The 24,107-nt window shown below is 44.7% G+C and overlaps 1 pseudogene across 1 annotated transcript in view; it reads left to right on the top strand.

Moving 5' to 3' along the window:
• Positions 1–24,107, top strand: part of LOC311245309 (voltage-gated potassium channel regulatory subunit KCNG4-like) — a 112,219-nt pseudogene that overhangs the window by 84,262 nt on the left and 3,850 nt on the right. The window contains exon 4 of the transcript XR_014621005.1: positions 24,005–24,104. The product of XR_014621005.1 is annotated as a voltage-gated potassium channel regulatory subunit KCNG4-like (transcript). The remainder of the gene's footprint in view (positions 1–24,004; positions 24,105–24,107) is intronic.

Here is a 24,107-nt window from a genome sequence, read left to right as displayed (position 1 = left end):
CTAGTCTCACCTGCAGGAACATCCCTTTGATATCCCCGCTGATAGCCACCTTGTCCTGGCGGAAGCGCAGTAGCACGCCTAGTAGGGAGGGGCCGAGTGTGGGGCCGGGCAAGAGCTCTTTATTCAGATTTTGGGATCCGATCTGGTAGCTGCAGTTAAACACAATGCGATCCTTGCCGTTGTGGTGGACCTTGTGATGCGGCACGTACCATGATTCGGTCGTCTGATCGGCCTCTTTAATGTCAATCTTTTTCACGTGTCCCGCTGTGATTAGCTTCTCAATCTCAGCGCGGTACACACGCTCTTGAGCGGGGTCTTTGGCTAGGCGCCGCTCCGTGTTCAATAGATAGCGCTCCGTGGCGTCTTTCTTTGCGTGAAAGGTGGGCATTCCCTCTCGCCTCAGGAGTGGAGTTGCGTATCTCATCACTCCGCCGACTGTGACTCTCTTTATCCCCTGCTCGAGTAGGTTGATGGCGTAAATGTCTTCTTTAGAACGAATATCTTTCTTTTCGTTCTTAAAGGGCATTGTCTCTAGTGTCCATAGCCTCTCGACATGCTGCAGGAGAGTGGTGTCTTCTTCTGTCGTTCTGGAGTGGAGGCAGCTAGTGGCTGCTGTTCGGTTGAGAGATTTAGCGAGGGGGCCTTGTAGGGTCCACCCTAGGCGGGTCTCGACTGCTGCAGGACAGCCTCGGGGTCCTGTATGGACCCGGTCAATCGGGACTATGAGTTCTGCATGGTCGGAGCCTATCAGCAGGGTCGGGGTAGCGCCGTCTATGAGCGGGATAGGTAGTTGTCGCAGGTGCACATATTTATCCATCAACTTGGCGATAGGGTAGGTGTACTGCGATAGTCCTATTTCTTGGCTGGTGAAAGCATTTGTGATCCTATACCGTCGCTCTGGCTGCCCGTTTGCTGCGATAGTGAAGGAGACATTCTCGCCCTTTATCGTCTTTAAATCTCTTCTTATTGTCCGAATCGTCATTTCGTTCTCGCTCCCCCGCAGTCCCAGCTGGGCCGCAGCGGACGCGAGCAGAAGGGTCTTCTCTGACCCGTCATCAAGGACGGCGTAAGTGTCCATGACTTTATCTTGGTAGCTCAATGTCACACGGACTACCTTTAAGAGCACTCGGGCGCCGCTGCTGCTGGCGGGGTCAATGTACATGACACTTGCCTTGGTGCCGCTCGATGGTGCAGGTGGAGGCCGTCTTCTGTTACTCTCGTGTAGTATATCTAGATGGGCTCCGTCGCACCGACTGCACCTTTTCTTTAGGCGGCATTCGGCTGCCATGTGTGGTCGCGCACATCGGTAACAGCGCCTGTTGGACTTTATCCATTGACTCACTTCTTCTGCATTCATCTTTGTGAACACGTCACATTGTGACAGCCAGTGTTCTTTCTCACAGTAGGGGCACGCCATCTTCCACTTCTCTTTTCTCGAGGGGGTGCTGTGGCTCTTACTGCTCGGTACTGACTCTGATTGGTGCATGACAGTCACCGATCTTCTTCCATCATTTATTCTCCTGGGTCCCTCTCTGGAGCTTGGCGTGCTCCGCCCGAACGTGTCCAGCCGTAAGCTGCTGACTTCTCTCGCCAGGAAGTCGGCTAGATCAAGGAGGGATGGTTCAGGGCCGTTAGGATCCCGGTAGTCCCTCTGCCGCCTAAAACGCTCTTGTCTTGCGGGTGGCAGCTTCTCCAAAATCCTCTCGACGTTAGAGTTGGCGTATAGCTCATGCATGCCCTTTTCCCGTTGCGCTCCCAGCATCCCTACCAGGGACTGCACTTTGATTGACAGGTCGTCTAATGAGCGATTGTCTGTTGCTGGGGGTAGGCGATCAATATGCCTTATCTCTTGGATTACGTAATCCCATATACGTCCATATCTCTGGTCCAGCGCGGCTAGGGCTGCTGTGTATGGGGTCGTAGAGTTGGCATAGGCTAGCGCTATATTGTGCGCTCGCGGTACTTTCAGGTGCTTCAGTAATATTGCATACTTGTGGCGTTCATCAGCGACATCCACCATCATTGTCTCTAAGCACATCCGGAGCTCCGTGTACTGTGCTCGATTCTCATAGGTGAAGTCTGGAAATGACGGCGTGGCAATGTATGACGCCGTGGATGGCTGATACATCGGCGAGCGTTGGGGGAGAGACCTCCTAGGCGAGTCCCCTCTTGCGCCTCTCTGTGGGCTGGTACCGACAGGGTACCATGGCCCGCTGGTCCAGGTGCTATTCCTCGGGGCTGGTCGTGCGTCGTGCTCACCCGTGAATAGAGTCGGGGGTCTGTAGCGCAGCGCCGCGGGGGTATAGCCTGGGCTGTACTGGACCTCCTGGTCCGGTGGAGTACTGTGCTGTCGTCGGGCTTGGTTCTCCTCCTCTCCCTCTTCTTCCTCTATCAGGTCTTCCAGATCCTGTAATCGTTTATTTAGCTTCTCCGCAGTGTATGCCGCTCCTTCCTTGTACCTGGGTCTCGCTTGGACCGGTCTGGGAAGGGGGTCTGCGGGGGGTATAGGCTCGGTCTGTTGGTCAAGTTCAGGGTCGCTTGCTCGGTTAGGAGACGCTGCCCTTGACTGTTGTCTCGACGAGTTCCTTGAACCCCTGGCGGAGGGAGAGGGTGTTGCCCTGCGGATCAGCTGCGCCATTAGCTGCGCCTGTAACTTGTCGCGCTCGACTTCGCGCTTGGTGAGATCTGCTTCTCTTTGGGCACCGGCAGCGGCGCGCTGGGCGTCGGCCCGGTCTCTTGCCATATTCTTTTCCGTCTGAAGGCGTCTCATCTCCAGGCGTATGCGCTCTTCTTCGCTCCGTTGTTGCGCTTGGAGTTGTTCGCGCTCGCTAAGCGTCTGTGCTTGGAGACGATCGCGTTCACCCTGAAGTCGATCGCGTTCGGTAGAGGCTGTCAGGCTGACGAGGAACGCCTGTTGTAGCATCCTCTCCGCTTCGCTGGGGGAAGGCGGTTGTGGAGGTGAGCCGCTCCTGCGTGAGCCGCTCCTGGGTGTACTCGTTGGGGAGTCCTGGAGCTCTATTTCCTCGGCGCTCTCCTCCTCTTCTTCCGTGCAGAGTTCTCTCTCTGTAGGGTTGTCTTCCTCCCGGGGCTGGTCGGGGACTACTTCTTCGGTAGTGGCGGGGGGTAAAGGCATGTCAGCTCCCTCCTGGTCCCCACCGTGAGCTTGGTCAGTTACATTAGAACCTACTAGGGCCTCTGTGGTCGGGGAAACCTGGTCGTTAAGGTCAGACATAATTTTACTTTCTACTTTTACCGCGTTTACCGTTTGTCGAAGGCTAGGTAGTTGACTGACAGCGTAAGCCTCTAAGTACTGAGGTGTCTGTCGTCTGCGCCGCGGGCGTTCTACGTTAGGAGGACCGTTTCGTGGAGTGTTCATCATAGGCCATTTTAATATTAATAACACTATATTAATATTACACTAGTTACCCTCCGGCTCGAAGGACCAATTGTAACTGAGGGGTACAATTCCCTGACTGTATTGTTAAGTATGGTATTAAACCACTACCTCTTGTACTTTAACTTCTGGCCATCCAGTACATGATATAAATATGATGAACACTTTCCCACCTGATGAAACGAAGTCCACACAAATGTACAAATCGAATATTTAATATAGCAAAAGGTATATACAACGTTCACTTGTTTACACTTATGATTTGAAATGCACTTGTATGGCAAATGAGTATTCGTAGGTAAATCAACATTGAATGTCCAATCTCTGGTTACGCAGGGAGTAAGTATACAACCTGGTTCTCTAGGGAACTATAGCGATGGTACTTAAATGATTATAGCTGGATACACTAAGGGGGGGGGGGGTCCCGCTGGTTGTAAGACAGTAGGAGGGGGGGGTTAGAGAAGCCGCTGGCGGTATCCCATCTGGCCGACGATTTCTTGGGAGAATTCAAAGTCTTGAACACGGTGCCCACAGAACCTCGGTCCGCAGACGAATACAGCTGGACCCTCTGGTGGACGGTAGCTGCCGGTCCACAACGGAGAGACGTGAGGCGACCTCACTGGTGTAGAGCGCCGTCTCACCTTGCTCCTCTCCGGGGGGTAGTTCCAACACTCCGCAGTGTTGGCCGTTATCCATGGAATAATCAAAGCACCCAAAGCATAATCCAAGCCGTGGAAGGCTCGCCGTCGTCCGGGTAGAGTAATCCAATATACAGGTCCAGTCGCCCTGGCCCAGAGCTCCTCGGATGCAAGCACCACTAGTGGTCTGCCCAGCCTGGTTAAGACTGCAGATAACGTCAGGAACGATGGGGGTACTGATAACTTTATAACTCTAACCGAACGATGCACCATACATAAATAGACTATTATTAGCTTAATAGAATACGTCCAACTCGACGGTATAGTGCCAAACTATGACAATTCAACTATTAATCCACACGATATCTCAATGCCTATTCTGAGGCCAAGTAGGCCTTACTGCACCACACGTGCGTCGTGGGTGAGGCTTCGCGTCTGTTACTCGGTTGGAGGGTAAAGAACTAATGGACTAAAAGAAAGTTCTACTTTACTTGCGCCATATATATATGCGCTGTGAACAAATAGTACCATTCGTATTTCGCCAGACGTATTCCTACGCGGAACCGGGCTTGCCACGACATGTTGGGCGGCACGATTGAACTTGAACCTAGGGGTATGGCTGCTGGCGCCAGGTTCTCGTCCAATGGTAGAATGAACTATTATGGGCTGTTTAGTAGACTAAAGGGATATTCAGTGCATATTGTACAAGGAATATACAGGGGATATCAAACGATATACAATACTATTTGAATATATATATATAAATAAATATATATATTCGGTTTAATCTGATCCTTCACAACAATAAGTATAAAATAAGTATAATAAGTATAAAATAGAAGTCAAGTACGTATACAAAGGTGTTCAATGTACATATATACAATATACAATGCAGAGTAGAAAATACAGTTACAATACAATATACAGTACAATGCAGAAATGGGATGAGGGACAATTTAGGTACAATTTACAGTAAGGTGTGATGAGGTATGAGTTGTAGTGCAAATTCTTTACCAATACATATAAAGTGTGTTAGGTGTCTAAAGTGGGTAAAGTGGGTGCTGCAGTGAGTTGTTTGTTTAAAGTGAGTGTGTGCGTGTGGATGTGTGTGCTGTGAGTGTATTTGATGTTTGTTACATAGTGTTATTGTCATTTAGCATTTAGCATCCTGATGGCCTGGGGATAGAAGCTTCTTCTGAGTCTCTCTGTGCTTGCCATGAGACTCCGGTATCGCTTGCCTGACCGCAGCAGACAAGACATGGTCGACGAATCGCCCCAACCCTAACCCTATAAAAACAGCAGTCAAAGTGTATATTTTCAGCACTACGTTTGTTTACCAATGTGTTATTAGCTAAATATGAGTGTATAAATATCTCGGCATGAACCTGATGAATGACACGCGAGGAAATTACTTCATTCATGTTTGTAGAGAGGAGACCCAGGGCTTTTGATGGACATCAAAATTTCATAAAACTACACTACCCAGCTCACACCAGCCTCTATCAAAGCTGTCAAATTCTGATGTTATTTTCGTGATTATACGGGTCAAACAAACCTGAACGTTATTGCCATAAAATACAATGTAGTTTGTTTCTTTACTTTTCTGTGAACGCGTCTCAATCTGATGAAAAATGGCAGAGCAATGGACATTATAAAAAAGTTACTTTCAACAGATTGAACTCTGCCATTGGAAAGAGGAGATTTGGCCCGATCCATAGATGTATGACTTGGCCATAATAAGGTCAATTATAGACCTGATATTCTATATTCATATTTCAAATAGCATGTGTCCGGATGGCAAAGTAAAAAATACTTCTTTATCATTCTGTCATTGCATAGGCTAGAACAGCGGTTCTCAAACTACGGGTTGCGACCCAAAGTGGGGTCGTGGGTAGGTGACAGTACATTGGCAAACAAAAACAAGTGCTGTAATAAAATGTTCTATTAAATATGCATGATCAAGTTCAACAACGTGTGCTTTTATTTTGATATTCCTTAATTCCACGTTGAAATTACGTGATACATTAAGTGTGGGGTGGCCAAAAAAATTCCTACATAAAAAATTGGGTCGTGGTATAAAAAAGTTTAAGAACCCCTAGGCTAGAATATCAAAGAGAAGCTTCGAGATTGAGAATTAAAAGGCTATGGTGTACAGTCACATTGTATTACATGGATTCAATGAAGATTTGAACGTTCACTCACTCAGAAGTAGGGATGCACATTTGAAAGCATTTTCCAAATGGACTTACACTACGATCATTAGGGCATAAACCTGTCAAACAGCAAATTTGAGCGTGTCGTAACCTAAAAGCTGGATTCTCCCGCCAAATTCCAATCACAGCATGATCCACATTTAACTGGCACAGATGGGGATATTAGAGAAGAATGGTTTCAAATATAATTTTAAGCTAAAACTGACAAGTGTATAATTAGCGCTATCGAGCATTATGTTCTGTCATTTATTTGGCTCATAAAATCTTGCTAGCTGTGCTCATGTAAGGGGTAAATGCCCCCTTTTTTTTTTTTTTTTTTTTACTGCTGCTAAACTATAGGCTATAAGTGTATCACCGTTAGCCCAGGGCCTTAAAAATAAAGAATATCCAACTGACTATATTGCTGAGGAGAGAAAAAAGGAGGAAATGGAGGGAGAAAAAATATGTTGTTCCCTCATATACAGTAGTTCTATGGTTGTTCCTACTAGTCTAGTGGATGTTGTTCCCTCATATAGTTCTATGGTTGTGTCTACTAGTCTAGTGGACGTTGTTCTCTCATATAGTTATATGGTTGTTCCTATACTAGTCTAGTGGACGTTGTTCCCTCATATAGTTATATGGTTGTTCCTACTAGTCTAGTGGATGTTGTTCCCTCATATAGTTATATGGTTGTGTCTACTAGTCTAGTGGACGTTGTTCCCTCATATAGTTCTATGGTTGTTCCTACTAGTCTAGTAGACTGCTGGAACAGCGCTAACACAGTGTGAAGAGAGGTCTGGCTATGAGAGATGACCAGTGGAACAAAACAACCAGAGCAGAACAAAATGTATTCTGATTTAAATGCAATGGGTTACAAGAACTAACAAATGAAGATTTGTTTAAAGGAAGTCACGTTAAATTTGGTAAATGTTGTATTTTCTAACCTAATATTCATTGGCAATGCAATTGTCTTTCTCTCTCTTTTTCTTTTAATTAAACTAAGATTTATGAACTGTTTATGAATCCAGCCAGCATACGGATGTGCGACAGACAAGGAAGTCATCCAAGGGGGAAGTTAGATTTTTACATACTGTAAAGTCAGTCTGCTCGCATAAAGAAGGCTGCACCAAGTCCATGTTTAATAGATGTGAGATAATGAGTCTGATGAAGCCTTAGCAACACAATTAAATGCAAACTAGAGTAAGAATGAGAATAATGAGGATAATTGGATTCACACTAGAAGCACCAGAGGCCTAAGCCACTGGGCATTGACATTTTTAAGTTAGATTAGCAGACTCTTGCACCATCAATCCAACGTTCTCCTCCTTTAATTACTTCTCCTAAATAATTAGAAATGAAATTCCAGCACTTTCACAGTTAAAAAAAATATTTTTCAAATAGTTACAGACATATTTTACCATCTTTTTGTCATTCAAACAGCCCATTTCCTGCCACTGTGCACCACTGCACATTGGTACCCTGCAGAGGTGTGAGGGGCTTTCCTCCAGAGCGCAGATCTGACTCATTCATGCATTCACGTGATACAGTTAACCCTTTCACTGCCACACTACAGACAATTAACCCTTTCACTAACCACACTACAGACGGTTAAGATGGTCAGAGACAGCGGGCGTAGGAAGATATGATCGTTTTCTTGTTCTCACTTGTGCTTACATATAGGATTACATATGGTACGATAATTATTGTAATTATCGCACGCAATACCATTGAACTAAAACTAGGCGTTGCAGATCAAATATGAATGAAGATCCTGCAAGTGTGTTACGAGTAGGTAAGAATGTTGACTTCAATTTGCAGAGTGGAAGAAGGAGGCTGAGATGGTGGTTGCTCTTCTCAAAAATAGTGTTCTTTATTTGTGAACAACTAGAGATCAGTAATTGGTCACAAGACCAAAACACAAAAATAACAAAGAATGAGAAATAAGTAAGGACGGACGAGAGTTCCGAATTATCTCCGTGAACAGAAATGAATGTCAAACAATAAATAAGGACGAGGAGATATCCGACTTCTCCTCGGGACGACAGTAAAGGCGCTCCCATAGTCCAGCAGACTGTACACAGAGCAGACTCCGCGGATGTCCGCGCGGCTCTTTGAGCCTTCATAGTCGAGCAGATCTCAGCGGACGTCCGCGGTCTATTTCCTACATTTCTCGCACCAGTTTTACTACATTTCCCACAATTCTGTCTGTTCTGCTGTACTGGCAGATCACTCGGGAACATTATCAGCGAGAGAGCGAGAGAGAGAGAGAGCGAGAGAGAGAGAGAGAGAGAGAGAGAGCTTCACGGGCTCATCTATCTCCTCGCGCCACCAATCGCTCGTGCGGCGTCACATTAAATGCAGTTCGATGTCAACCAAAACGCCCAGCAGCGTTTTGTGTGACACCAAGTCAGCGGCGCGGATGTCCGCGCGTCAGAAAATAGGAGCTTCCCACCTGTGGGTCTGCTGTCCGCATAGATCAAAGCTCAAAGTCTGCGCGGACGTCCGCGCGGACATCCGCGGAGTCCGCTCTGTGTACAGTCTGCTGGACTATGGGAGCGCCTTAACACTGCTGAAGAACTGACAACTGAGAAGGGAGACAGTGGTTACTATAAGGAGACACAACACACAGCAGGTGACAATTAGCAATCAGGAACAATCAGAACAAATGACAGGATGAAGTACTCCAGGATGGCTGTAGGGCTTTCACTTTCATTTGTGCTAAGCTAGGCTAGCATACAGCCGGATAGCTTTATACTGAACGCACAAAGAGGAAATTGGTATCTCTCTTAAGCACATTTCCCATAATGTTGGTGTCATTTAACATTGAATCTAAATGTTAACATGGGGTGGTAGTGTAGTGGTTAATGCACTCCAACTGCAGAGACTGCTGGTAGAGCACCTTAACTGGCCTTCGCACCTGCATTAACGCTCCCTGCTGGTTGAGCACCTTAACTGGCCTTCGCACCTGCATTAACGCTCCCTGCTGGTAGAGGACCTTAACTGGCCTTCACACCTACATTAACACTCCCTGCTGGTAGAGCACCTTAACTGGCCTTCGCACCTGCATTAACGCTCCCTGCTGGTAGAGCACCTAACTGGCCTTCACACCTGCATTAACGATCCCTGCTGTTAGAGCACCTTAACTGGCATTCACACCTGCATTAACGCTCCCTGCTGGTAGAGGACCTTAACTGGCCTTCGCACCAGCGCCTGACACTGACATGCCATCCTGTAGTGGAGCGGCATGTGTATTACGCATTCATTTGCAAAGAATTTGCTAAATTGATTGCTGGCTGCTGACGCCGTCGTTATACTTTGGCAGCGACGTGGGACGGGGACGGGGGGGGGTGCTGAGGGTGCTGCAGCACCCACACCTGTTGGCAGGGAGTTGTAACTGCAAGGCCAACATATTTACACATCAATAAAAAACGTTTATTTTTTTAGTTAGGATTTTACTGTAAGCAGTGTAAAACATGGTTGTTTTTTAAATGGTTGAAATCCACCCTCTGTTTTTTTTTAATGATATTTTCTGTGTATCTGATTCTGACCTGATGCACAAACGCAGCGCACACACATCGCATGACGTGGATTGGGCACGAAGGATCAGGGTTGAGGTTGAACACAACAGTAATGGGTAACTTACTACTTGCGTCTCAAAACATTTCTAAAAAAAGAATATTATGATTTCTTTAATGACCCCAAAGCAAAATGGATATACGGTATTTTTCCAAGGCATATAAACAAACTAATTTAGAAGCTGCACCGGGCTGCCCCTGGGCATAACTACGGATCACCTGAGGCTGTATGTTGCTTTATCTTGCCATACAAGGGCTTCCTTTAAGTCTAAGAGGACATGATGAGAGTCCGAGTTCATCAAATCGTGGACACTTTTTAGAGCTAATGTATGTACAATGAGGCACAATCACATCCAAAACTGGCTAAGAACAACAATGTGCCAGGAGAGTCTGCTTCACATTGAAAGTGATCTCACAGACAAAGTTAAAGCAGAAAAGATCATTGATGCCAAGACGAAATGTCTGCATTAAGGTAAGACAATGGTTTATCTATTATTGGATGCCTTCATTTGAACACTTAATTTGCAATTTGCCTCGCATAGCCTAGTGTGTATTGACAAAAAAGGAAAAAATGTGCACGCTGCGCACGACATTGCTTCCTGTTCAGCTCACGCGCCGCCTATGATGTTATTATATGACTTATCTCCGCACCCCAACTCTGACTGACTTCCCGCGTCCCTGTACTTTGGGTCTTGTTTTTTAATGATGGGTGTTTCATTATGGAATGACAATCTTCATCTAGATTCAATGAATAGCCTGCCTGATTCTACTCAACCTAATACTTTGTTAAGGAAATCTTAGTCAAAGTGATGTTTTCATGAATCCATTAACTTACCTTACCTTAATACTGTAGCTGACAACATCCTAACTGTAAGTCTAACCATTACAAATGTGTACAAAGAGCTACTGTACTGTCCTGGGCAAAAAATGCAAGTACTTTGGGCTTTTGGCTATAATAGCTATGAAGCTACTGCACTTAAGGTAAAGTTGGAGAAATAGTTTGTGCTGATTTTGCGCTTTTATAAGTAGCAAGGTATTCATAGATGTGTGGCGTGTGTGTGTGGCGTGTGCATGTGGTGTGTGCGTGGGCTCGTACATACAGTTTTTCAAGTACAGCATCTGTGTTTGATTCTCACTTTCGTGACTTTGCTTCTTCTCAGAACATCCGTAATCGATATCCTTCAGAGCTCTCCCGGAGTGTGAATGATTAGATCAATAACTATTCCTCGTTCTACATGATCACAGTAGCCTTTCTGCCCTCTTCTCACATCCTCGCAGAAAAGAGTTTTTTTTAACCAACCCCACTGCTTGCCCTGAATTATTGAGAGTAGCGCTGAATTATATACATATCATTCCTCAACAGTTCTGAACCCAGGGCTCACTTGCAAGGAAAAATCTCACTCTATAGTGATCGCTGGTCCCCTGAGTGATTTGCTGCTGCTGGTGTTCTGTCAGAAGTTTAACTTTTTCACGTCTCAACCATAAGCTTGGAGCTTGACTTCAGCCAGAGGTTGAAAGAGAAGCACTTTAACCCTATGAGGCCGACATGGTCTTTTTTTCCAGGGCCGATATCAGGTCAACAGTAGATTCATTTGTGATGACGTTTTTCTAGTCATACATCCTTAATAAACATTTGATATTGGTTAGGTTTAGAGTGTATACAGGCTTAGAACATTATGATCAAAGTGTATGATCATATGATCATATGATCATGCTCAGTTATGTCTCATAAGCAATCTCTTGGGTTGATACCATTTGTTACACAGATTTGGTGCAAAATGTAAAAAATGTTGACCACTTGAGAATTGATAAACATGCTAAATTTTTTTTTCAAAATATCACATTAAGACACAAAGACCTTGAGGAACATCATAGAACATTCATGCTGTGATTTTGTTCAACGCATGGCGAGATAACCCGAGAAATCTCGGGTATGGCAGAGAAAGAGTTAACACCACCATTATTACCCTTTTTGTCATTGCCCACGTTTCTGAACCATACAGGAGAACTGATCTCACACATGCTTCATATATCCCTCCACCTCCTCCACGCCGCCGCCACTCTCGCCCTCACCGCCCTTTCCACTCCCGCCTCACAGTCCATCACATCTCCCAGATAGCGAATCTGCTTCACCTCCTCCAGCACCTCCCGTCCCATCACTAGACCACCATCTCCAACCACCACCTCCTCCTCTTCCCTCTCACACGTGGGGCATCTAAAATCCCTCACTCCCCTCAGATTGTCCAAACCTGAACATCTTTGGTGACACCATTTGTCACATTCTCTACACAGCACAGAGTTTACTCCCACACCTGTTCCACAGACTCCACATGGGTATCTTCTCTCTCCTTCACTCCCTGTTATCATTACCTTCGTCTTGTCGATATTTATCTTCATTCCCCTCTTCTTCATTCCATCCCTCCACTCAACAAACGTTCTCCTCACTTCCTCCGAATCTGCCGCCTGGATCATCAGCATGAAGCAGCTCCACGGTCCTCCTCCTTGTGGATCCCTTGTTGCTTCCTCCATTATAGTAATGAAGAGTAGTGGGGAATACAATAGAATTGGGGTCATTAGATTCACAAGAGTCTTCCCATTTCATACTTTATACAATTCCATTATTTTCTTGCTTCTCAATTTTTGGTGGAAAACCTGATATTTCAGTCAATAGACCATCATCAGGGCATATCACATATTAATATCAAACCTTGTTGACTTCGAAAGCTAGTGCCTCACTGGTATATCGATGGCCTACAGGCCAGAAACATACACTGGCTATTGTAGGAGTCCTGATTTATATTTTATAAAGTATATCCTATTGTTCTGTGTTATTTTTATTTTTATTTTTACATGCATGGGCCAGACAATTTAGAGACATTAGAATGTGTTACAATACACAGATTTTTTCTGTACTACTAGAGATGTGACGATCACTCGATTTGATACTGGGTTCACGATTCAATGTTACCATGATATTTTGAACAAAAATTATTCATAAAATATATAAAATATGGCTTTCCCCCCTTTCTTATGATTATTGTTAATTACATTTTTGTGTGTTATAGTAGCATAGCCTAATCGCAAATGTCACGGACGGCAATAAACGGAATGTTTAGCTGAGTCTGGTATTCTCTGTGCAGTTTATAAATAATGAGCTGATAGCAGCCGCGTACACAGAAGCCCACATCAGCTGCTCTGACGCCGCTGCGGGACAGAGTGTTGACGCGGGTCTGTTTCCCCAAAGCACCGAGATAACAGACAGCCCGATATAAGAGGAGACCGGCACTTCAGCAGTTTTGAATGGGACGGGGGAAATCCATAACACAAAGCAATATAAATATTATGATGGAAGCAACTGGCTCCCGGTCGAATAAGGTATAGGCTATTTGGATAAAAATGTGACATGATTTTATGTCAAGTGGCCTAAACATACACATTTACTACTCCAGCTTGGATAGCGGATGTGTATAGAAGCTGTACTCAGCAAGGAGGGAATAATGTGTTTTTCTATCCTGTATAACAAAATGAACCATTCACCTTCACCAGTAACCTCAAATATCAGGATAATTATATGTATGACAGATTCATACATACTGTACATCACCTCATTGCTGGATTGGAGCTCTGGACCTTATCATACTGGCTCTGATGATTGGCTTACACTTCCTAGAGTCCTTTGCCCTGAATTAGGAAAATCATCTTTTAGCTTCTGTGCCCCAGAAACATGGAATGATTTGTAATTAATTAACTCAATTCATTAGTATATAATTAGTCGGTTTGCAGTCTGCAGTTGTTTTCAATTATTGTAAATGTTTAATTGATTAACTTTCTGTTGCTATATTGTTTAATTTCTTTGTTTTATTAATTTATCTGCATCATTGTAAATGAGAGCTTGCTCTCAATGATTTTACGAGATTAAATGAAGATTAAATGAAGATTGAATGAATTAATGAATGAATCCAGAATGGCTGCCCATTGAAAGAGACAGGCAGCAGAGTGAATGAACTCCTCCTCAGACTTTGTTAAGGTCACGCTGGTTCCACTCACACGAGATAATGAGAGGAGCCAGACCTTAGTGCTCAGAGCCTCTCGGGAAACCTTGCCATGCTCCGTGCAACTACCCTGCCTGGAGTGACGTTTCCGACTCCCAGAAGTACAGAAATAACCCTGACCTTATTCAGTGGTAGTCGTCGTAAAGGTCTCTACACCGCTGGCCATTTAACCTGTATTTCAGAATGGAACACTTAAGTTAAAGGTTTTAACCATTGGTTGCAGCAAAATGCTGATACAGGTGTATCTCTGTGGGGTGCTTCCTGCATAGACCGAGCGAGCCTGATCAAAACCACAATTCTGATGCATAACAAGACACACGATAGGGTATTAACCTCTTAAGCCCGATTAATTTCACGTCACAAATAGATGAATACAGTCCGTATTAACCTATTGGTAAACAAACATATTGCTGAAAATATACACTATGACTGCTGTTTTGACAGGATTACATTGATCCATACAGTCTGTAGACATGGATTTATGAGGTGATGTCATCTGTGGTCCGCTGACGAACCGCTCAGGCTAAAGAGGTTAAGTGATGTTGTGTTTCTTTTTCAAAAGTAGCCAAGAGTAAAGACCCTAACCCAACTCAAAACAGCAGTCAAAGTGTATATTTTCAGCACTACGTTTGTTTACCAATGATTAAGTGTTATTAGCTAAATATGAGCTTGTAAAAATCTATGCGCATTGCACTGGAAAACAGACGATTTAGACGCAAGGACAGGAAGCCGTCATGAAATCGTTGTAGTCCTAAGAAACAGGAGACCCAGGGCTTTCGATGGACGTCTAAATTTCATAAAACTACACTACCCAGCTCACACCAGCCGCAGACAAACGACATGATATTACAAATATTGACGTGAAAATCACGTTTATATCTCACGGGTCGAACAAACCTCAACGTTATTGCCATAAAATACAACGTATATTGTTTCTTTACCTTTCTGTGAACGTCTAGGAAAAAAAACGTGTCTCAAAATGGCAGAGCTATGGACATTATAAATGGTACTAAATCCAGATTGAACTCTGCCATTGGAAAGAGGCGATTTGGGCCGATCCATAGATGTATGACTTGGCCATAATAAGGTAATTTATAGGCCTGATATTCTATATTCATATTTCAAATTGCCCTGTGTCCGGATGGCAAATTTCAGTACTGTATCTACAAAAAACCATGTAAATCATCTGCCCTTTGTTCATTTGCTTAGATTATTTGTACACTTGATCTCAAGAAGGTGCTGAATGAGCTCAGTCAGTAATTATTCATTTTTGGTCAATGTTAGCATGGTGTTAATCACCGTCAAAGATGAAAAAAAAATATATATATATTATATTAATAATAATCATTTATATTCTCCTTTGGTTCATTACAATGTACTCAAGCATAGTAACAGACACAATATTTCTGACACTGGGAATACATTCACTGAGGTCCATAGATGTCGAAGTGGAGCAATCTTCCATTTACTTGGGTATGTACTTTTAGGCAAATCTTCAGAAAATATGGCTAGGACTTAAGAGGTTAATGAGTACGTTCAGAATGTTGGACCCCTAGCCCTAGCTCCTCCTCAGCGATGGTGTTGTTGAAGGGTAGAGTCCTTGTCAACACATCAATGACTGAAGGAAATAAGTCTGAGACTTTACTGCGCTATCCTTGGCAATTCTAAGCTATGATGTAATTGTCCGATTGCCTTATTTCTTTATTGTCAAATAAACAAAACTAAACTGCTTAGCTACAAAACTAATGTAAAGTACTGTAATGGGCCCACTGTGAAAAGAACTTAAACACACTACTACAATGCATCCAAAGCAAAGGAAAAAAGGCTATGACAGTATATCAGGGCAAATTTGACTCACTTTAAAGTTAAACTATCGTTTAAATCCTTTGGATATATGAATACGATGAGTAGGACCAGCGAGAGAGCAGCAGCGGACTAGAAGTGACTGAGTTGACAATGGGATCGGACCCCAGAACCTGACGTCAACTATACCACATCATTTGCGGCTCCACTCCCTGCGCGTTATGGCTGCCTCGGCCCCCCCCAGACAATACCATACATCCCCAGAGAGTCTCCCCTCTCTCTCCCCACAGTCTTCAGTAGCAGGTTGACATTGAGATGTGTTAATACGGGTCATCATGTGAGTCCCTCATCGGGGAAAGAACGGAGGCTCTGCGCTGGAAGGAGCCGCCGTTGACATTAGTTCCACAGAGAGGCGCATGGAGGAGATAAGGTCAGGGAGACAGCTTGTGTTGCAGAAAGTGTTGACGGTGGTACTTATCGCATGCGTGCGCTCGTGTGTGTGTGTGTATGCATACGCGTGTGTGTATGCGTACGCGCGTGAGGTGTGTACCCGTGCGGGAGATAGAGTGAGACAGATAATGTGTGTGTGTGTGCAACTGTGCACGTGTGTGCATTTTTGTGTGTTCTAGCTAATAAACAGCCTATCATGCAGAGGACGTTGCAAAGCTCTAACAGGCGTAATGTCCCCTTGTTCCCGAACCATACTGTACACCACAGTCACTGACTTCACCTCCAGCTCCCGGTCAACCCCTCTGAGAGAGAGGGAGAGGGAGAGCGGGATGAAGAGAGAGAGAGAGGGATAGAGAGAGAGGGATAGAGAGGGAGAGAGGGAGGGAGAGAAGGATAGAGGGAGGGAGAGAAGGAGAGAGGGAGAAAGAGAGAGAGAGACAGAGCGAGAGAGAGAGAGAGAGAGAGAGAGAGAGAGAGAGAGAGATAGAGAGAGAGGGAGGAAGAGAGAGGGGGAGAGGGATAGGGGGAGAGAGGGAGAGATAGGGGGGGAGAGAGAGGGAGGGAGAGAGACAGTGTCTGAAATAAGCTGTTATATATCTATGTGGGGAGAAAAGTCAGTGTGCCGTATTAGCTGTACAATATGCAGATTGTTGTCATACAATAAGAGAACAAGCTCTGTAAAATAAAATGATTACCTGATTGAATGATTATTTTGTCATTTTGAATGAGTTTCTGTTGATTGTTTTATTATTATTGGTAAGGTTATGGAATCATTTGATTGCTTGTATATGTTATTGTTTGTATGTTAGACTTGCTTTGGCAATAGGTACTTTTATATATCGTGCCAATAAAGCCTACTTTTTATTTTAATTGTAATTTGAGTGAAATGAAAGGGAGAGTGAGACTGAGAGATGGGGAGGAAGACGGGGTGAGAAAGGGAGTGGAAGAGAGAGAGAGAGAGAGGGGGGGGGGGTAGGGGCAAGGAGAGAGAGAGAAAGGGGTAATGAAGGAAGGAGAAGGAACATATATAGAGAGAGTGAGAGACAGAGTGAGGATACTTAGAGCAGAGTCCCAAATTGCTTCCAAACAATCAGTGTTATCACCCTGATATGAGATGGTGACAGAGTGACAGAGAGAGGAAGTAAGAGAGAGAGAGATAGCGGGGAGCAGAGGGAGGAGGGAACAGATGGGAGTGAGGGAGATATAAAAAGCAAGGAATAATGGCAGAGTGAAATGTTGAGGATGTGGCTAAAAGGGTGATACGCAGTAGAGAACGGGGGGGAACGAGAGAGCGAGATGGATAGAGACATTTGTTCCAGGGTCCCAAAGGGCAGCAGAAATAGGCGGAAGAGGGAGTAAGTGTAGAGAGGAGGAGGAGGGAGGAGGGCAGGGAAAATGGAGTTGAGGTTAGGAATTTAGTTAAAGATGAATCGAGGTGCTGATTCTCTGAGGGACGTACCCTTCTTTGGCAAAATGTACTCAAGGAAAAAATGCCCCATGGACAGTGTTTAACGTCCCATTCGTAGTGCAGCCATAGTGTATGCAGGGCAGCCATAGCGTTCGTAGTGCAGCCATAGCGTTAGCAGGGCAGCCATAGCGTTCGCAGTGCAGCCATACTGTATGTAGGGCAGCCATAGTGTATGTAGGGCAGCCATAGTGTATGTAGTGCAGCCATAGTTTCTGTAAATGAGGGAAACCTCAGATGCTTACGATTTTAAATAAAGGTTGAAATGGGAAAAAATTATTTCGTTCGTAGTGCAGCCATATCGTTCGTAGTGCAGCCATAGTGTATGTAGTGCAGCCATAGCGTCCGTAGTGCAGCCATAGCATTTGTAGTGCAGCCATAGTGTATGTAGTGCAAGCATAGTGTATGTAGTGCAGCCATAGCATTCGTAGTGCAGCCATAGTGTATGTAGTGCAGCCATAACATTTGTAGTGCAGCCATAGTGTATGTAGTGCAGACATAGCGTTCTTAGTGCAGCCATAGCGTTCGTAGTGCAGCCATAGTGTATGTAGTGCAGCCATAGCGTCCATAGTGCAGCCATAGCGTTCGTAGTGCAGCCATAGCGTTCGTAGTGCAGCCATAGCGTTCGTAGTGTAGCCATAGCGTTCGTAGTGTAGCCATAGCGTTCGTAGTGTAGCCATAGCGTTCGTAGTGCAGCCATAGCGTTCGTAGTGTAGCCATAGCGTTCGTAGTGCAGCCATAGTGTATGTAGTGCAGACATAGCGTTCTTAGTGCAGCCATAGCGTTCGTAGTGCAGCCATAGTGTATGTAGTGCAGCCATAGCGTCCATAGTGCAGCCATAGCGTTCGTAGTGCAGCCATAGCGTTCGTAGTGCAGCCATAGCGTTCGTAGTGTAGCCATAGCGTTCGTAGTGTAGCCATAGCGTTCGTAGTGTAGCCATAGCGTTCGTAGTGTAGCCATAGCGTTCGTAGTGCAGCCATAGCGTTCGTAGTGTAGCCATAGCGTTCGTAGTGCAGCCATAGCGTACACAGGGCAGCCATCTATGGTAGGGAACAGGGTCCCTATCTGTGCACATGCCTGCATGTAGCCTTTTGTAGGAGTTCCACTTTTTACTAGCATGCATCGCATACAATATTCAGAGGGTTTCCCTGTCAATTAAACTTTTAGACCTTTTAGTCTGCTAAGTGCTTCATTCTGCCCGCCCTACCTTAGCCCCAGATTTTTATCTCCAAGGGACATCACAGATTGGAGGGTTCTCTTTCTGTTGTCTGGCCTTCACGTATATGGTGGCTGAACATTATGTGAATTCTTAAAATAGGAACTCTGGCCAAACTGACGAGAGGAGCGTGAAGAGCACTACATCGTGTCTATCGTGGTTATTGACACCGTTCCACTCCTTAGACAGAGGCGTGTCGTCACGAGGCCGAAGGCTGATTGTACTCTAGCGAATTGATTAAACGAGGCGGAGTAATACCATTCAGGTTGTGCGGTTGCAGTTCCTGTTAGAGGTTATTGCTGTTCGAAGCCTTCCGTCAATCACTATTCGTGGTCAGAACTAAGTGATGGTTGTTTACCTACCAAAGTGACTGGCAGAGCAGACAGACAGTGAAACCATTATTCAGCTAAAGATAATTAACCAAGTACTCTTCTCAAGCACTGGTCAGAACAGACACAGACCTAACCACAGCATCAAGTACTCTTCTCTCAAGCACTGGTCAGAACAGACACAGACCTAACCACAGACACAAGTACTCTTCACAAGCACTGGTCAGAACAGACACAGACCTAACCACAGACACAAGTACTCTTCTCTCAAGCACTGGTCAGAACAGACACAGACCTAACCACAGACACAAGTACTCTTCTCAAGCACTGGTCAGAACAGACACAAACCTAACCACAGACACAAGTACTCTTCTCAAGCACTGGTCAGAACAGACACAGACCTAACCACAGACACAAGTACTCTTCTCAAGCACTGGTCAGAACAGACACAGACCTGCACAGACACAAGTCTACTATATGCAGAGTGTGTTTGTTCACCTGAATGCTGCTCTATATACTGTTTGTGTGTGTTTACCGTCACCTGAAGCATACGCCAGGCATTTGTTTAGTATCACATCATTTGGCATCATTTTTACTTGACTGAAAGCGGAAATAAAATAAATAATAAATAAAAAAATCACACGTTTGGGAAAACATGGAAAGATGTCAACAAACGCTGCCCGATCAGCCTCGTTCTTGGCGGGTGTTACTCGCTTTTGGTTCCAATTGCTTTCTCACCTCAAACGAACCGCTCCGGGGCGTCTGGTTCTGGACCCGAGTTCAATTGGAGGTGGCTACACCGGGGGGGGGGGAGGGTTCTGGATGAGAGGTGTGTGCGTGTGTGTGTGAGGCAAAGTGAGTGATGAACGAGGGAGAGAAAAAAGAGTGTTTTTATGAGAAGGGGAGAGAGGGGGGGGGTTGTGTCCGCGTTGAGGGGGCTATGAAAGAACGAAGGATGGAGAGAAGGGAGAGAGAGAGCGAAGCGAGGGACAAACAGGATGACGGATGAGAGGGAGGAAAGGAGGGAGAGAGTGAGTGATGAGAAGGAGGGGACTAGAGGCAGGGGATGAGAGTGAAACACAGAAAAGGGGGATGAGAGGGAGGGTGAGCGGAGAGAAGAAGAGAAGAGAGGGAGAAGGAGAAAAATAAAAGACAGAGAGAGATGAGGACTTTGATGGAGAAAAGCAGTGGTGGAAGAAGTACACAGTTCCTTTACTTACCCTTATGTGGTGTTATAGGGTCTCCAGCGACCCGTTTCAAGGTTATAATATGTAATAACTACCATGTAGTTGATTTTATTAGAACAAGGCTTTATGATATCCTCCACAACACATATATAAGCACAGCAAAACTATGTTTCACCATTTTGAAAATTCTAAAGGTATCTGCAGAATAAAAGGTATTGTGGTGCTAGGGTCATTATTGACCCGGCAAGGTAAAACTATACTATAAAAATACTAAATATGAATAAATAAAAGAATAATAAATGTACTCAACTTTTTTCAGAAGTTATATTCTAATATTGTTCTATTATAGTCAGAAAACATTATTATCTATGGGTTTCACATTTAGTGTATTATGATTGAACAACCTCATTTTCATCTTAAAAATAAGGGACATGATGTGTCTCGGGGGCGATAAAATCAAATTACAATGGGATTATATGGTTATGAATGCATATAATGTTAGTTAGGATGTAGTATTAACTATATTGAGTGATACTCCTTTCTTTTTAGTGGTCAGGACTGAGTTAGACCCCGGGTCAACATTGACCCGCTAACAACGGTCAGTGGTGCCAATTCCTAACACAACATGAGGGTTAAGTAAAAGTAGAAATACCCAGATAAATAAATACTCTGGTAAAAGTAAAAGTCCTCCATTCAAATTATACTTAAGTAAAAGTAGAGAAGTATTTGTTATTGAATTTACTTAAGTAGCTAAAGTAAAAGTATGCATTCTACATGGCATTTGTGTATCCCAGTGCTTGGGAGTGTTCGATCCTCGATCCATTGACATCTATAGGTTATGTTAAAGGTATGTGGTCCAGTTATGCTGCTCTACTGTATCTTCATAAATTTTTTACCATGTTTTCTATGCAAAATCCTTTTCTTCAAAGTAACTAGTAACTGACGGGTTCAGATAAATGTAGTGCAATAAAAAGCACAATATTTCCTCTGAAATGTAGTGGAGTAAAAGTATAAAGTTCCCTAAAATGGAAACATAAAGTACAAGTAGCTCGAAATTGTACTTGAGTAAAAATACTTAGTTACTCTCCACCACCGGAGAGGAGTTAGACGCAGGGAAATGCTTCAGGGAGGAAGGATGAGACGGGGGGAAAAGGAGGGAGGGAGTGAAAGGTCAGAAGGGGGATTGCAGGGAAGAGAGAGAGAGAGAGAGGGAGAAAGATCGAGGGAGAGAGGGTCAGGAACCAGTGGGGCTCTACACTGTAAAGCACAGACCATGGCCAGTAGCCAGTTCCCTGCCTCATCGTATGTTTTTTTTGTTTAATTGCTTTGCTCGTCCAGGATGTTTGGAGGGCATGGGCTCCCGTTTGTCTGGTGTTGGTCTCAGACAGTCTCAAAACGAATCTCAGAAGCTGGCCCCCGGTGAATGAATTGATTGATTGTGTCCCCCGGTCGTATCTATGGATGTACTGCAGCGGCCATAGTTGGCATGCTGAGTAGCTGTCGCGGATGATTCATATGATGATTACAGTACCGAAGGTGATTGTGTGTGGCCCCCGCATTTTAGTGTTCTGTTTATCTTTTCTCACCTTGTGCTCTCCCTTTGATCTCCCTTCTCTCCCTCTCTCTCTCTCTCTCTCTCTCTCTCTCTCTCTCTCTCTCTCTCTCTCTCTCTCTCTCTCTCTCTCTCTCTCTCTCTCTCTTCTCTCGCTCCCCTTTCTCTCAAATACTGTGCCGTTATGTTGATGCTTCTAACAAGACTGCTGTGAGAATAAGGCATAAACAGGACTTTCGGCCTTATCTGTCATACCAGGCGGGACTTGGAGGAGTTTGAGAGGATTTAGGCTTGCCTTCTGCAGAGCCGTGGAGTGGGAGCATTGTTTTGTATGGATGCATTGCAGTATGATAAAAGTTTAAATTAATTCATTGTTTTTTTGTTGTGTGTAGAGCAGGGGTGTCAAACTCATTTTCACAGAGGGCCACATCAGCATTATGGTTGCCCTCAAAGGGCCAAAGACTGTATAAATGTTAATGTAATGTAAAATAAATGTAGCTACTCATTTACATATTGTTAAACATGTTGTTTCTGTATTTATTACTTATTCAAGTTATACATATTGCATATGCATTTGCATAGATGTAAAAATATATGTTAGCTTATGTTATTTTAACAAATAATTTTAGTTGATCAGAACCCCATATTACTCCATCAATCAATGATCAAACCATTCAAGTAAATAACAAAGAAGAATATCATCAAATACAAGCTATGACATTAAGTTTGTTCAAAACCTTTTTGTCACAGTCAAGAGGGGCAGAACTAACACCTGTGAGCTGCAAAGAACACGTGGGACAGATGTAGCAGATGTTACAAAAACAAATGGCTGCACACAACCTTGCAGAGGCCATACATCCAACTAATGGAAGATAGTTTAATTAACTTTAATTAACAGATTGCAGAATGGGTACAGTACAGTACAGCTCAATACACACAATTGTTAAGGGATGCAGACCAGAGAAAGACTTTCGACTTGTTTACATCAGGGTCCCCCATTTTCAATTCTTAATGAAATTGCTATTATATGTCTGCATGAACACACAACTGTAACTGTACTCAAAAGAACAAAATAAGGGTTGTCTCAGTTCACAACTATATTGGTCAAGTTTTGGGTGGGACTTGTTTGCGTCCCTACAGCTTCTTATTCAATTGAGCGAGATGCTCGGTTATGTCACACAGCCAGCTTGCATCTGACAGTTCAGACAATATTTCTTCAACCCTTTGTTACCTATTCCGCCTGGATCTTTTTTGTATTTTTGGCTGTAAAATTGTCAAAGAATGTCTGAGGAGTAAGTGCTTTTGGCTTTTTTCCTTTGTTACTTCATCAATACTCAGATGTTCAACACACATGTATGTGTAAGAATGTGTAATAACTAAGGCTGTCAAAGCTTTATTAACGCATTAACCCACATTATTTTAACACCGCTATTTTTTAACCCAAGATTAATGTAATGTTTTTTTTTTTTTTTTTTTTTTTAACCATAGCTCTTGGGGGCCACATCAAATGACGTGGCGGGCCGCATTTGGCCCGCGGGCCGTGAGTTGACACCTATGGTGTAGAGTAATAAATTATATATGAAATATGAATGTACTTTTGTATACACAGGCAGGCCTGTTAACTTAAAACCTTTTCTCTCTCTCTCTCTCTCTCTCCCTCTCTCCCCCTCTCTCCCTCTCCCCCCCCTATCTCTCTCTCCTCTCTCCCTCTCTCCCCCCCTCTCCCTCTCCCTCTCCCCCCCTATCTCTCTCTCCCTCTCCCCCCTCTCCCTCTCCTCTCTTCCCCCCTCTCTCTCTCCCTCCTCTCTCTCTCTCCTCTCCTCCCTCTCCCTCTCCCTCTCTCCCTCTCCCTCCTCCCCCTATCCTCCCTCTCCCCCTCTCTCCCTCTCTCTCTCCCCCCCTCTCTCCCTCTCCCTCTCCCCCCTATCTCTCTCCTCTCCCTCTCCCTCTCCCCCCTTCTCTCCCTCCTCTCCCCCCCTCTCTCTTCTCCCTCTCCCCTCCCCCTATCCTCTCCCCCCTCCTCTCCCTCTCCCTTCCCCCCCCCTATCTCTCCCTCTCCCTCTCCCCCCCTATCTCTCTCTCCCTCTCCCCCCTCTCCCCTATCCCTCTCCCTCTCCCTCCCCCCCCTCTCTCCCTCTCTCTCTCTCGCAGGGTGAGTGCTCCGCCAAGTGCCACAACATGTTCATCATCGAGACGTGTGCGTCGCCTGGTTCTCCCTGGAGTTCCTGCTGCGCTTCATCCAGGGCCGACAGCA

The sequence above is a fragment of the Notolepis coatsorum genome, assembly GCF_963971535.1.
Source record: "Notolepis coatsorum genome assembly, chromosome: 18".
Lineage (NCBI taxonomy): Eukaryota > Metazoa > Chordata > Actinopteri > Aulopiformes > Paralepididae > Notolepis > Notolepis coatsorum.
This window is presented reverse-complemented; position numbering and strand designations above follow the sequence as displayed.